At 56.6% G+C, this 14,181-nt stretch overlaps 1 protein-coding gene across 3 annotated transcripts in view; it reads right to left on the bottom strand.

Annotated features, from left to right (window-relative positions):
- Positions 1-9,928, bottom strand: part of PRR5 (proline rich 5) — a 50,802-nt gene extending 40,874 nt beyond the window's left edge. For all 3 annotated transcript variants that reach the window (XM_081483958.1, XM_081483955.1, XM_081483960.1), the window contains exon 1: positions 9,883-9,928. The gene's annotated coding sequence lies outside the window, so the exon portion shown is untranslated. The remainder of the gene's footprint in view (positions 1-9,882) is intronic.
- Between the last annotated feature and the right edge of the window lie 4,253 nt (positions 9,929-14,181).

Raw genomic sequence — 14,181 nt, 5'->3', positions numbered from 1 at the left:
ATCTAATATACACATACCAGTCCCTGAGCTAAGCGTGCGATCTGAACCTGACCTTGGCCAAATCTTATACCCTGGGGCGGCCTCAGTGTCTACTTGGCCTCATAACTGCTCTGGGAGGAAGCTAGGCCGTGGGGGAGGGAGGGAAGTTGTCCTCACTCTTCCAGCGGGGACCGAGGCCCACACTGGGCACACGGCCAGGCCCCTGAAGGCGGGGGGCAGCCTACACTGGCTCCTCTGCCTGCCTTGTTCACCCCACTGAAACCCACAGGGAGCAGGGGACCCTCACCCTCTCCTGGCGGAAGCAATGGAAGGAAAAAAGTGGGCCCTGGCTGGGGCCTGGGCAGGCCTCTCTCTCTCTCCCCTTATCCCCTCTTGCCCATCCACGGGTGCCTACAGCACCTGCCAGCGCCTCCTGTATCAGCAAACACGCAGGGAGCAAACTCATCTGAGCTCAGCGACACCCCCACACCCACCCTGCCCAGCACCAAGGCCTGCAGCCGACAGACCAAGGTGACAGCCGGTGACCTTGACCATCAGTATGGAGGCCTTTTCTCCGTATTGGCTGGTTCTTCTCTGCACCTTTAGGTAGAGCAGAGGGCATCTTACCTGCACGGGCCCCGCCCCCACTGTGACTCAGTGGGCCCCCGTGTTCCCACCTGCCTCAGCTGGCTAGACCCAGAGCATTCAGAGTTGGCTCCCTCTCTGACCCGCCTGCCTCGTTTCCGCCCGCCCCGGGGCGCACTGCCCACACTCTCTCGGGTCCACTTCTGGGGTGGTCTGAGTTGATGTCCTTTTGGCTTCCTGAAGCTCGTTCCAGTCGGTCTTGGGACATCAAACTCACTTTCCATTTCTGTGGGTTCTCCTTAGAGCCTGTCCCCAAGGTGCCTCCCGTGCTCATGTCTGTCCCCCTAACTTGCCACCCTGGGCGATGCTCCAACCACAGACAACAGAAATCGTAGACCCAGTGAATGTCAAGGGCTGGATGTAACAATCAGTCCTACGAAGGGTGTTCACTTGGTCCAAGATGTCACGTTCTAATCCCCACTCTATAAGTGACAAACCGGAAACCCAGCGACGAGCAAGGGCTGCAGGAGAGAGGCCAGCCGTTCCAAGGTGGGCTCCGGGCACAAACAGACCTGGATCTGAAGCTTGGTCACTTACTGCACCTGGCCTCAGTTTCCCCATTCTGTAAAGTGGGGCCACAGCAGGGCCAGCTCCCTAGGATCCTTGTAGAGGTAAGGGTCACATGGGCTCCTTAGCACACTGTGCCTCCCCTCTGAGGGGGTTGGTGGGTGGACCCTCAGGGGATGCAGCCAACTGTGACTCTAACAGGGGCACACACCCTCGCCTGCCCCCATCACTCAGGAGCTGCGTCTGAGAGTCCCTCTCCTTGCTGCGTCTCTTACCATCCTCACTTCACCCTTGTCCAGGTCTCCAGCCAAACAGCCCTCCCAGCCCCAGTGCACCTGCCTCCCTAGCAACTCCCCCTGCACCACCACCCCCGGCAAGGTCTCGACTTCACGAGGCTTTTCTTGGCTCTCTAAGCTCCTGCTGGAAGATGCCCTCCTCCTCCAGGAAGCCCTTCTGACTGCCCTGTATCCACTCCAGGCAGGGCCAGGAGCTTCCTCTGGGCTTCCCTTTGTGACAGCTCCATCACATCCTGGGTCTGAGTCCCGGCAGCCTCCCCCATCAGACTGCACCGGGTCAGTCTGATGACAAAGGACTAATTCTCCATCAGACTGAGTGTCCCAGCAGCAGGGCCTCTGTCGCCCCACAGGGTTCATCACAAGGTTCTCAACACACATGTAAAGTTGCTAAAAGAACCTGAGAAAACTAGAAAAAACACCAAATAGTTGGAAGAGGAAAACGAACCACCAGAGAAAGTTCCTGCCCTCATTTTGGTGCATTTCCTTCCAGTCTTTTTTTTTTTTCTGCTGGGCTGTAAGTGTTGGATACTACCGTGAGCACCCCATAAACGCAAGCCTGCCTGCTTCTCTTCCGTGAACAAAAGCTGGGCTTGCAGAATGGACCTGAGGCCTGATAGAGGGACTGAGTCTCTCGGGGTCACGCAGCTCCAACAGGAGGGGCCCAGCCCTCTTGACCCTCAGGGCTCCCCACACCCTGCCCCACAAGTCTCGGTCCCGAAGTCCTTATTATCTGCTCTCTAGCAGAACATCCATCGTCCGTGAAGACCAGGAAAACGGGGGTCCCCCACAGAAACACAGTGAGTTCACACCTGGGGCACACCTTACAGGTGTGCTATTGTCTCTTACGACGCATTCCTAAAACCCCAGCCCAGCCGTGAGCTGAGCCCTGGGACCCAGAGATGAATCAAGCAGAATTCTGCCCTTGGAGCGCCAGGCTGGTGGGAAGGAGACGGGGGAGCAGGTCCAGTGCTAGATCAAAGACACGAGCAAAGATTCCAGGGCACGGGGGCAGGGGAGGGGTGTCTACCCACTCTGCCTGGAGTGGACGCAGGGCAGTCAGAAGGGCTGCCTGGAGGAGGAGGGCATGTTCCAGCAGGAGCTTAAAGAGCCAAGAAAAGCCCCCAGTGAAGAAGGGAGGAAAAGAATTCCAGAAAGAAGAAGGGCAGGAGGACAGTCTAGAGGAGGGAAAGGTGGACAGCAAGTAAGAATATGAGATGACCTCCAGGCAGTGACCCCGGAGGGGCAGATGACCCCAGCCACCCACAGGGCTCCCTCCACAGCTGCGGGCAGCGAGTGTGGCTCCAGGGGCCAGTCTTCTTCAGAACCAGGCTTGGAAGAAACTTCCCCCTTCAACCATCGGATCTGCAAGGGCCCAGGGCACTGGCCATGGGTTATTTCCTGGGAGAACCAGCTGCAAGGCCTGCTGGGATCTCTCTGGAAACCAGACCTGTCCCAAAGGCCAATGGATGCCGTCAGGCCAATGCGAAGATGTGCTGGAGGACAAGGACACAGGTGCGATCCTCACTTGAGAAAGCAGGGTATACCCCTACCCCTTCACAAATGGGAGGCTCAGAGAGGCGGAGCAACCGCCGGAGGTCACGCAGCACATAAGCAAGCAGTATGTGGGCCCAGGCCCAGAATCCAACTTTCTCTGGCTCCAAGGGGGGGGCCCCCACCACAGCCCCAGTGTACCCCTCTGGTCCTCAGGCCTGGCCACTGCACCCAGAATGCATTTTATGAATGAGCGAGCAAAAGAATCCGAAAGCCCTGTCCTTCAGCCCACAGCAAGAAGAAGCCATCTGCTACTGTTTTTTGTTGGTGCTGTTACTCTGCAAATGAAAAGCACAAACCCGAAGTCATGGCTGGGTGTCACCTAGGGGTAGGCAGAACACTCAGGCCCTGATGCTGGGCTGCATCGGAGTCTGGCACCACAGGGGAGAGATCAAACAGCCAAGGGCTGAATCTGCGCTCGGCCGGTCGCGTCCCTGCTCTGTGACGGGGATCTCCGTCACTAAGCGGGGGTGCCGGGGACCTACCTTGCCAGGGGCGGTGAGGACTGAGGAGCTGGGATCCCGTAGGGGTGGGTGCAGGGGGACCCTGTCCGGCTGGCCTCCTGTGCCCGTGACCCTGGCCACCGAATGAGCTCTGAAACTCTCAGCCTTAACCTCGCTGGATGCCCGGGGCCCTGTGGGTAGCCGAATGGCTTACGTATTATGAGGCCTGCATGTGGCCAAAGGGCAGAAGGGCTGAGGAGGCCGTGTGGGCAGGCGGCTCACTGGGCTCCCCCGTGACTCAGCGGAACTCGACAAGGCGGCAGGCCCGGGGTGAGCCGCCCCCAGCGGTACCCTGTGCAGGGAAGCCCGGCTGCCGGCATCTCTGATAAATATTTTATCACTGCTCATAGAGTAGGCCCCAGGAACATGCCTGCAGCCTCTGATCCTGCAGAGCACCCGTTCCTGCCCGGACAGAAGGACGTGGCTGGGGGGGGGGTGCCGGTGGGGGTCAGGAGCCCAGATGGCTAGCTCATTCCTGCCCTGGTGTCACGTCAGGTCAGCTCAACTCAGCAGATACGCCCCCCCCACGCCCTCCCCCAGCCTTACTCACACTCTGACCCCCACTGTGCTGAGTGCTGGGCTCCGCCCTGCCCTGGAGAGCTCTGACAGTCCTCTGCACCTCCCCCAGAACACCAGCATTCTGCCCCTTGGCCTGGTCAGACGGCCCATGCTGCCAGCCGAGTGCCACTGCCGCCTCCTCCAGGAAGTATTCCTGGCTTTCTTCTTCCCACATTGTGGCCTTGGGCAGGGCCATCACACTCTCTGAGCCATTTCTAAAATGGGGCCGATGATCACCACTCATGGGGGACCAGGTGAGACTGTGTAAGTGAAACATCTCCCAGCTCTTCGCCCACATGGAGACTCATTCTTTTTGAAGGGGCCTGAATGTCAGGAATGAAATCAATAGACGAGAAGGAGTATGTCTAGGAGTGGGAGGCAGGAAAGTATGGAGCCCAGCTCCTGCTTGCAGGGCTCCACAATTTAACTGGGGAGACAGGGCCTAAATAATAATAATAATAACAGCAACAGAAATAACAGCCACCATATTTCAAGACCCTGCCTCTGCCAGGTAACTGATATCACAGCCCTTCGTTTACTCCTTCCAGGGGCCCTGTGACGTGAGGTTCTTACCCCTATTTCATAGCAGAGCAGGAACCTGAGCCTCAGAGAAGGGCAGGACTCTGCCCAAGATCACACAGCTTGGCAGGACTGACCTGCTGTCCTGCTGGACCTCTGGGGTGTGACCTCGGGGTCAACATCTGCTTTTCACATCACTGTCCACGTGGAGACACCACCAAAAGGGGGATGGTCCAAGTCAGATGATGAATATCCACCGGATATCATGCAGCCAGTAAATTGCCACTCTTTAGAACTAGTGGACTTTTGAGGAGACAGGGGGTGGGGTGGGGTGGGGAAACACTCGTAGGATTACAGTTAGTGAAAAAACAGGATCGGGGCTACATGTGGTGTGATGACGTCATGGGAAAATAGTTCTACATTAAGACGCGTTTATTTAAACCAGACTGGAAACGATATACAAAATGATGATGCTCAGGGGACAGAGTTTACAGGTAAAACTGGGGCCTAATTTCCAGACTTTGTACAACACGGCTATGTTGGTTTTATAACTTAAATCTTCCTTAGAAATAGGGTTGGTCCACTGCAAGGATTTATTGGGCACCTTGTGTCCACCCTCCCGTGCTAAGAGTTTGCTCCTCACCCAGCCTCATATTGGGTCTGTGGGAGGGATGAGATGGACGCCATCGTGAGGAAAGAAGAACCTGGAAACACCCTCTCCGCCTCTCCACAGTCGGGCCTGCCAGCAAGCCCAGCACGGCCAAAGTCAAGCTCAGGTTCTCCTCCCGTGTGGAGTCTCCTATAGCAGGGGCCATCACCACCACCTACTCAAGTCCTAGACTGACAATCAACAGGAGCTCATGAGGTAGTGAGCTCCCCGTCACTGGGAAAAACCAAGCAAGGGGCTTCATGTCTCTCCACCAAGAAGTGGCCTCAATAGCTGGTTTTCAGTCCATCTTAATCAGACCTAAAGCCTTACCACCTGTGTGACCTTGGACAAGGTCCTGACCTCTCTGGTTTGCCCTCCTCATCTGATACAATGACCTCACGAAGCCTCAGAGGGTTAAATGAAGGCAAATACAGAAGACGCTTTCCAGATACCTGTCAAGGGCGATGCTGACTATTATTATTTCACGGCTTTACCTGTCCACGAGGGGAGATAAGTAGGGCAGATATAAAAATTCCCATTCCACAGGTTTGAAAACTGAGGCACAGCGAATAAGCCACTGCAGACTCAAACAGGTATAAGCGGCTTTAGGCAGATTGATTTTGCTGGAGAGACTGCTTTGGCAACACAAAGAAGGGCTTTAACCAGTCTAGCTGACGGCACAGAAAGCAAAACTTCAAGAACCTTCTAGAAATTAGCAGGACCCCCACTGGGGTCGGGGAGCCCATGGCAGCAGCTCCTGACGGTGAGGCGTCTTGGTGACATTCCCTCACCTTAAGGCACATAGCATTGTGGAAAGTGGCAAGCATACCTCAAGCCAGGGGTTTGAGCTCCCGCCCTGCCTCTTGCTGCCGGGGTCTCTGGACAGCACTTGGCCTCTCTGAGCCTTAGTCTGCCCATCTGTTAACTGGGCACAGCCATGATTGCCTTCTGGGTTGGCTGGGGTGCCTGGGGAAGACTTCACACGGGCCTGGCACACAGTTAAGTGCTCAGGGTATGGCCAACCCCTCCTTCCTTCTGGAGGTGAGTCCACGCTTTGGAGTCAGAATCCCGGAGGGCAATACCTGTCGCTGCAAGAAGCCACATAGATTTTCTTGATAACCTTTTCAGAAGGGACTTGGCTCCAGCCCCTGCCCACCTGCCTCTGGGTTTGGTTGGCAGTAACGCAATAGCAAACGTGTCCTCTGTCGCCTCTGCTCTCCCCAGAGGGTAGAGATGGGGGCCAGAATCACTTGAGGGCTTCCCCAAGCCGGGTTCTGAGGGGCCCTGCACATGTCTCAGCCCCCATTGTCATCATGTGACCCCAGAAGTGGGTTCCAACGCCAACACTTACACTGATACTGATAGAAGGTCCAGGGCCAAGGCTGGGCCAGCCTGGCTACAAGCCACTGTCACTGCAGGATCATGTCACTGTTCACTCGACCACACTGGGACAGGGTACACTGTCCTCCTGGGGCCCTTCCCTGAAGCCACGTCGTCCTCACGAGCACCCTGGGTGGCAGGTGTTGCCATCAGCTCCACTTCACAGATGAAGAAACTGAGGCCCACAGAGCCATCTGGTGACTTTCCGATGTCACACAGCTGGTGAGAGGAGAGGCTGAGATTTGAACCCAAGCAGCCTGTCTCCAGAACCCAGGTCTTCGCCTAAGCTGAGTGTTCCAATCCACGCTACGCAAATGAGAGCACTGAAGCTCAGAGAGGGTAGGCAACTTTCCCGCAGCCACACAGCTATAAACTGTGCCAGATGGACCTGGCTCTGGGGTCTCAAGCCTTTGCAGCCCTTCGCTGGCCCCTGCTGGCTCCTCCTCCAGGCCCCCCAGGACCTGGTGTCTGGGGTCAGGGCCAAGTCTTATGGGCAGTGCCACCCAGGCTGCTCCCCTGAGACATTAGGATTCCTGAGTCACTAGAACTCTGCTCACACCGACTTCAAAGCCCCCGCCCCCCTCAGGTGCTCCCCCCACTGAAGTTCGACTTTGAGACATAAAAGAGGGATGTGGTTAAAAGAAAAAAAAAAAGTTATACTGTCACCAGGAAGTCACCTCCTTGTCCCACTAACCCAGGTCTTTATCACAGCCCACAGTCCTAATTCACATCTCCCGACTCTAACCCTGGTTCTTATCCATATCTGTATCCCTGAGGGCCACCCCGGGCCTTGGGGTGAGTCCTGCTGTAGGATGTCCTGACCCCGATTTTCACCCGGAGGACCACTGACAGCCCGTCTGACCCAACAGCTCCCCAACCAGCTTGCGTCTGTGGCCTCCCCCTTTCTGGGTGGGTCTCTCTGCCTCCCTGGGGACCCTCGCTACCCAACAGGCCTGGAGAAGGCTCTGGGGAATGAAGGAATGAATGAATGACTTTTCCTGTCTCTCTGTGGGCATCTTGAGAGCTCTACTCCCCTCACAGATGTCCCGAAGATGATTTTGTTCATGTCCACGAATGCCCACCACCGGGGGCACCAGGCTAGGGCCCAGGGCTTTCTCCTTCCTTCTCCCACCCCGGCCCGTCCTGGGTTTCCGCTCTCCTGACTCTGCCAGGGGTCACCCAGGAGACAAACGTGCTGTCTCCCAGTGCCTGCCTTGAGCAAGAGAGCTGGCACGGGCACCCAGCCGGATGCCATCAAGTGCCGCCCGACGCTGTCCGGGCAATTCTGCGTGGCCATCCTCAGGCCCTTTAAGCCGTCCATTAGAAACCAAAACCCCATTAGCTAACAAACGTTTCTGCACAGACCACTTTCTCTGCTGATGAGAAATTTAAGTCCATGTGACTTGTTCCCATCACCAGACAGGGAGAACAGCTGAGACACAAGGAGTCTCAGCCACTCGCACGATGGGTACCCAACCCCTCACCACCCCCCCCACATCCGAGGTGGACTTTTGCTGTGCCAGGGCATGGTGCCTCTTTGGATCCCGACCACCCACTAGGAGTTAGTGATGCTTTGGTTCCGTTTCCAGATAAGGAACCTGAGGCCCAGAGAAGCCGAGTAACTTGCCCAGGGCCACACAGCCAGCCAGTGGTGATCCTGGGATGCTGATCCAGGCCTGCTTGGGTTTATAGCACCTGCCTCACCTCCATTTAAACAATGCCTCAGAACCCCAGAGCATTCAGCAATAAAGTCGCTGAGGAGGCCCGAACCTCCTCTGATCAATCGGACTTGGGCTCAAAGAGGGCAAGTGGCTTGCCCAGGGACACAGCAAGGCCATGCCCCTAGGCTGGGCTCCCCTTGGGTCTGCCCCACCACCTGCCAGCCAAAAGGAGCCACATGACCTTGTCTGATCCCCCAATGCCACCACCCAGCAGCGCTCACACCTGAAGGTGCATCAGAAGGGCGGGGAGGAGCTGTGAAATGCAGATGCCTGGTGCCCCATCAGAGGTCAGGACAGGAGCCCAGGAGTCAGCACTGTATCAAGCACTGTCGTTAAAGAGGACGGTTTGGTGGTGCCAGCCTCTCCTCCCAGAGCTCCAGGAAGAGTCTTGGGCTGGGCCTTGCAGCAGGTCTGAGAGGTCACAGGGAGCTCCCTTCCCCCTCCAGATGCAGTCCAGGGACTGGCCTTTGGGATCCCGGGGTGCAGCCCCGGTCTTGCCACGACCATACCTAATCACCTGGACACGATGGCCGTCCCACGGGGTCCTCATGGCAGCTGCCTGCAGCTCTGATCGCTGCCCCGAGCCACGGAGGGGGAAATGGAGGTCGCCCTCAGGAAGTGGCCTGGCCAAGCAGGGCTGGACCACACCCTGGGACCTGGGGACCAGGGACCCTCCCCGGGACCCTCCCCCGCCCCAGCAAGTTCTCCCCTACCTCGGCTCCATTGGAAAAAAAGAAAATCTTAGAAAGCGGTCAGGCGCTGCTCATGCCAACCGGGTCCAGGGCGTGATCTGATTTTGCCCGAGGGCAAAGGGTCCAGGGTCAGATCTGATTCTGACCGGGCAGGTCCGCCTCGAGTGCCAGCTCTCAAGGGATGGGAGGGGGCTCCTCAGGTGGAAGGCACAAGGCTCTACATGCTCCCGCTGTGGGGGGGTGGGCCCTGCCCTCAGACATGCCTGCTGCCCCCAGCCCCCCCCCCCCAGCTCTGCAAGCCAGCTCCCTGCAGGAAAGTGGCGGCAGGCCCCGGCCACAGGCCAGAGGGGTGGAGCCCCACGCTGAGCCAGGACAGGGCTCAGAAACGAGGTGTCTCCCTCCCTCGACCATCTTTGTTTTCTCTATTAAGGGGGGGCAGTGGAAAGAGAGGGGAGAGCTGCGAGGGGGAGGCGACAGTGCCGGGGGTGAGGTGGAGAGGGAGATCAGGAAAGAGACAACTGGACAAGCGGCTGGACGGACACGCAGAGACCCACCCACAGAGACACAGAGAAACTCAGAGACAGAGAAGCAGGGCGGAGTGGGGCGAGGTTGGGGGGGGCGCGTCCAGAGAGAGACTGCGAAAGAAGATGAGCTCCAAGGTCCCAGGAGACCGGGGTGGGAGAGGCTGGACCCCCAACCAAGGGGACAGCCCGACCCCCACCCCACCCCATTTCCCCGCACCCGACGCGACACGAGCGCGCGCGCGCGCGCACACGCCACCCCGGCGGCGCCGCCCGGCCCCCCAGCCCTCCGAGGGGCGCGCGCGCCTCCCCCGACCCCCTCCCGCGGCGGGGGCCTCCGGGACCCATCGCCGCGGCTCACCTTGGTCCCCGCGCCGCCTCCGCCGCCGCTGCCGCCGCGCAGAGCCGGAGCCCGGGGCCGGGGGAGGGGGCCACGGTGGCCCCGCCCCGCTCCGCCCCCCGGGCCCGCGCAGGGCGCCCGACGCGGCCGCGGCCACCGGGACGCCGGGGCTGCCGGAGGCCGGCGGGAGGCAGCCGCCTGGGTCGCGGGCACGCCCACCCACTGCGGTGGCCTGGGGGCCGGGGCCCGCCGGGGCGGGGAGCCGCGGGCCGGGGGTGCCGTCCCCGGATCCCTCCATCCGGGTGCACTGCGCAGGCTGTGGGCGGCGCCCGCCGGGGAAGGGGGCGTCCCCGGCCACCCGGGCGGCCCCATCGGCTCTCCGGCCAGTAATCCATCTCTCCTCGGCGCTCTCCAACGCCCACTGAGCGCCCCCTCCCCAAGCCGCAGCCTGTGCGGGGCACGGGAGCTAAGAGGAAAAATCAGACCCTCAGATTCGGTCCCTGCCCTGGGGCTTGGGGTTTTGCGGGGGTGGGGGGAGTGGGGGGGTGGAGTGGGGGCGTAGGGTAGGCAGGGGGGAGGCATGGGACAAACAAACTCTTCCCGCATCTAAATATCCCAGGGCTTGCGGTCGTCAAAGAGTGGCCTACTGCTTCGTGGGCATCACCCTGGAACTTAATAGAAACTGGAAATTCTCGGCCTCACCTAGATCTACAGAAACTGGAGATGGAGCTAGGAACCTGGGCATTAGCAAGCCCTCCTGGTGATACCCCAGCTCCCAGGACGTTTGAAAAGTTCTGCTCGGGTGGAAATAGCCAACACCCCAATACCTCACACCCAGCCCCCTATACCCAGCACCCCAGCTCCACCCCCCAGAGTGTCTAAAAGGGATTCTTTTCGCCCTTCACTTAAAGACACTCACCCTGTCTCCCTTTTGACACTGTGCTGTGGGGTGGGAGGGACTCCTGGACCGGGAATTCTCTGGCAGGCTTAGAGTAACAGGCAGTGCTGGTTGGAAGCCGAGTCACTGGGTGCTGCCAGGACCAGGCGGCCCGGCTGGGGTGGGCTGGCAGAGATGGTTACCGGTTCTTATATGTTTTAACCTGGAGTGATTGTTGTGAAGTTTTGAAATGCAGTTATGCAAATATTTATGTCCATGTTCAGGACTAAAACATCTTTCCCATCATTGGGCTGGTTGCAACTAAGCCACCCAACCCCCAGAAATAGTGGCATAATGGGGCCTGTCGGATGGCAGTCGTTCCTGGTGACTAAGTCCGGGAGAGGGAGTGTGCTGAAGGGGTGTTCCAGGGCCCTGGGATGAGCACCTCTGCCTGGGCAGCAGGCCCTGGCATCCCCGAAGGTGGAGGGGGTATCAGGATGGAGGGGCCAGCTGGAGCAAACACATGGAATGTGTCCTGGGAATTTCTAGCATGTTTTCTGGACTATCTGAAATTGCCCCACCCTTCTCTTCTCTTGCCTTGCTTCCTTTTACTTCTTAGTATGTGCACTTGGCATTCCATTCTGCAGTGAGTTATTTCTTTATGGTATAGTTTGATTGTTGTTGTTAGTCACTAAGTTATGTTTGACTGTTCTGTAACCCCATGGACTGTAGCCCACCAGGCTCCTCTGTCCATGGGATTTCCCAGGCAAGAATACTGGAGTGGGTTGCCATTTCCTTCTCCAGGGGATCCTCCTGACCCAGGGATTAAACCCTCCTGACTTGGCAGGTGGATTCTTTATGACTGAGCCACCAAGGAAGACCCACAGTTTGACAGTAAATAGAATGTAAATCCCCCAAGGTGGGGATTTGTCTCTTTTCTTCCCCTGAAGGGTCCCTGGTGGTTAGGGCAGTGTTTGACACTTGGAAGGTGCCAGATAGATGTTTGTTGAAAGAATGAGTGGATGAATGGCCCCACAATGAGCAGTGCCAGTCACTTGTCACTTGTGGCATCCTTTGTCCCCCCTAGATCCAGACTCTGTGCCAGTCCTGTGGACTGCGTCCCCTACTGATGCCTGTTTGGGTTTGGCCAATGGAGACAACTGCTGGAGATCAGAGGGGGAGGGAGAAAGGATGGGGCCTTCCCTCCTGTTGCCACGTGCTGTACATGGGCACCGTCTGCGCACCTCCATGACCACAACTCTGGCCGGGAAGCCCTCTGTGACTAGCTCCCACCAGCTTCCACTGGAAACATTATTTCCTCTGCTATTAATAGTTCCTCCAGCCCCAAGCATGGTGGCAGCTTCCCGCCATCACTGGTCTCTGGGTGCTCCTGAACCTGCCACACCTCTGTAAGCAGTCCCTTTAGTCACGTGACTTATTTGGACCACCTGGGGCAAATTCTATCTTATACTGGGACCAGAACTAGAACAGATAGAGATTATTTTTGCCACTTTACAGAAGTGGAAACGGAGGAGCAAAGAGGTCATAAAACATGCCCAGCCAGAGACCCTAACAGATACCTGACCAAAGAAGATACACAGATGGCAAATGAGCATATGAAAACATAGCTTGCCTCCAATATTATTAGGGAAATGCAATACCACTATGCAATACCATTATATACCTATTAGAATGGCCAAAATCCAGGACACTGCCATCACCCAATGCTGGCAAAAACGTGAAGCGACAAGAGTTCTCACTGATTGCAGGTGGGAACGCAGACTGGCGCAGCCACTCTGGAAGACAGTATATCGGTTTCTTACAAAATTAAACATACTCTTACCATACAATCCAGCAATCACTCTCCTTGGTATTTACCCAGAGGAGCTGAAACTTAAATCCGTGCAAAACCTGCATACGAATATTTATAGCAGCTTTAGTCATTTTGCCAAAACTTGGAAGCAACCAAGGTGTCCTTCAGTGAGTGGATAAACTGTGATATAGCCATACGACAGAATGTTATTCAGTGCTAAAAAGAAAGGAACTATTAATATTAAGCCATTAAGAGTCAGGAAACATAAATGCATATTACTAGCCATACAATAGAATGTTATTCAGTGCTAAAAAGAAAGGAACTATTAATATTAAGCCATTAAGAGTCAGGAAACATAAATGCATATTACTAAGTGAAAGAAGCCAGTTTGAAAAGGCTACATACTGTGTGCGTCCAACCCGATGACATTTTGGAAAAGGCAGAACTATGGAGACAGTGTGTGAGGTCACCAAGGGTTAGGGGGAGGAGGGATGAACAGGTGGAGCACGGAAGATTTTTCAGGCAGTGAAACTTCTCTACGATGTTGTCATAGTGGATACATGTCCTTATAGGTTGGTCCAAACCCAGAGAATGTCTGTCCCTAAGGCAAACTGTAGACTTTGTGTGATAAGGAGGTGTCAGCGTCGGTTCACGATTTGTAACAAATGTACCACCCTGGCATCTGATGTTGATATTGGGGGAGGCTCTGCAATGTGGAGGCAGAGAGTACATGGGAAATCTCTGTACCTAAATTTTGCTGTAAAACCGTTAAAACCACTAAAACCACTCCAGAAAAATAAAGCCTTTCAAAGATGTCCAGGACCACACAGTAAGTGATGACAGAGCCAGTCGTCCCAACCCAGGGCCCCCTGGTTCAAAGTCTGCATCTGGCTTTGAGGGACTTTGAGCTTTTCTCCTTTGAGGGGCCCAGGACCGGAGGGTAAGCGTAAAGGGGACCCAAGTTATCCAGAAGCAGTTGACCCCCAGAGCCCCATCCGCGTCCTCCAGCTGCCGGGTGAGAACTGAGTGTGTCCCCGGGCCTGGCAGGAAACCCCAGCCTGCACACGTGTCTCCTCTGAGCTAATCTGCAGGTCACATGAGGCCGTGGGAAACCGCAGGCGGCTCAGGTGAGGCCCCAGCCGTGCGGCGGCCGCCGACCTTCCATTTCCTTCCCTGCCTTCCGAAGGAGGTCAGCTCTGCCTTGGACCGGGTCGGCCCTGGTGTGGAAGGACACAGCCTCTGCAGAGCCTCAGGCTCCTGTCTGTGCAGTGGGGGATGGTCGTGCTTGTTAATTTCATGTTTGTTCTTTCACTTATTCATTGGCTGATTGAGTCACTAAACATTATTTAGTGAGCTTTCTCTCACCACCTGACATGGAAGAGACGTGCTTAGCAGATCTAAAGCCCTGGGACTTCCCTGGTGGTCTAGTGGCTGAGACTCCACGCTCCCAATGTCAGGGGCCCAGGGTTCGAGCGCTGGTTGGGGAGCTAGCTCCCACACATTGCAACGAAGACCAAAGATCCCACGTGTGGCAACTAAGACCCAGCGCAGTCAAATAAATAAATAAAAATAAATACAAAAAAAACCCCAACTAAAGCCCTGTGCAAAGCTTAGCCGTCTGATGGGTGAG

Source organism: Giraffa tippelskirchi, chromosome 4 (assembly GCF_054371585.1).
Source record: "Giraffa tippelskirchi isolate mGirTip1 chromosome 4, T2T-mGirTip1v1.2.pri, whole genome shotgun sequence".
Classification (NCBI taxonomy): domain Eukaryota; kingdom Metazoa; phylum Chordata; class Mammalia; order Artiodactyla; family Giraffidae; genus Giraffa; species Giraffa tippelskirchi.
The sequence above is the reverse complement of the archived record's forward strand: the minus strand, read 5'-3'. Positions and strand labels throughout refer to the sequence as shown.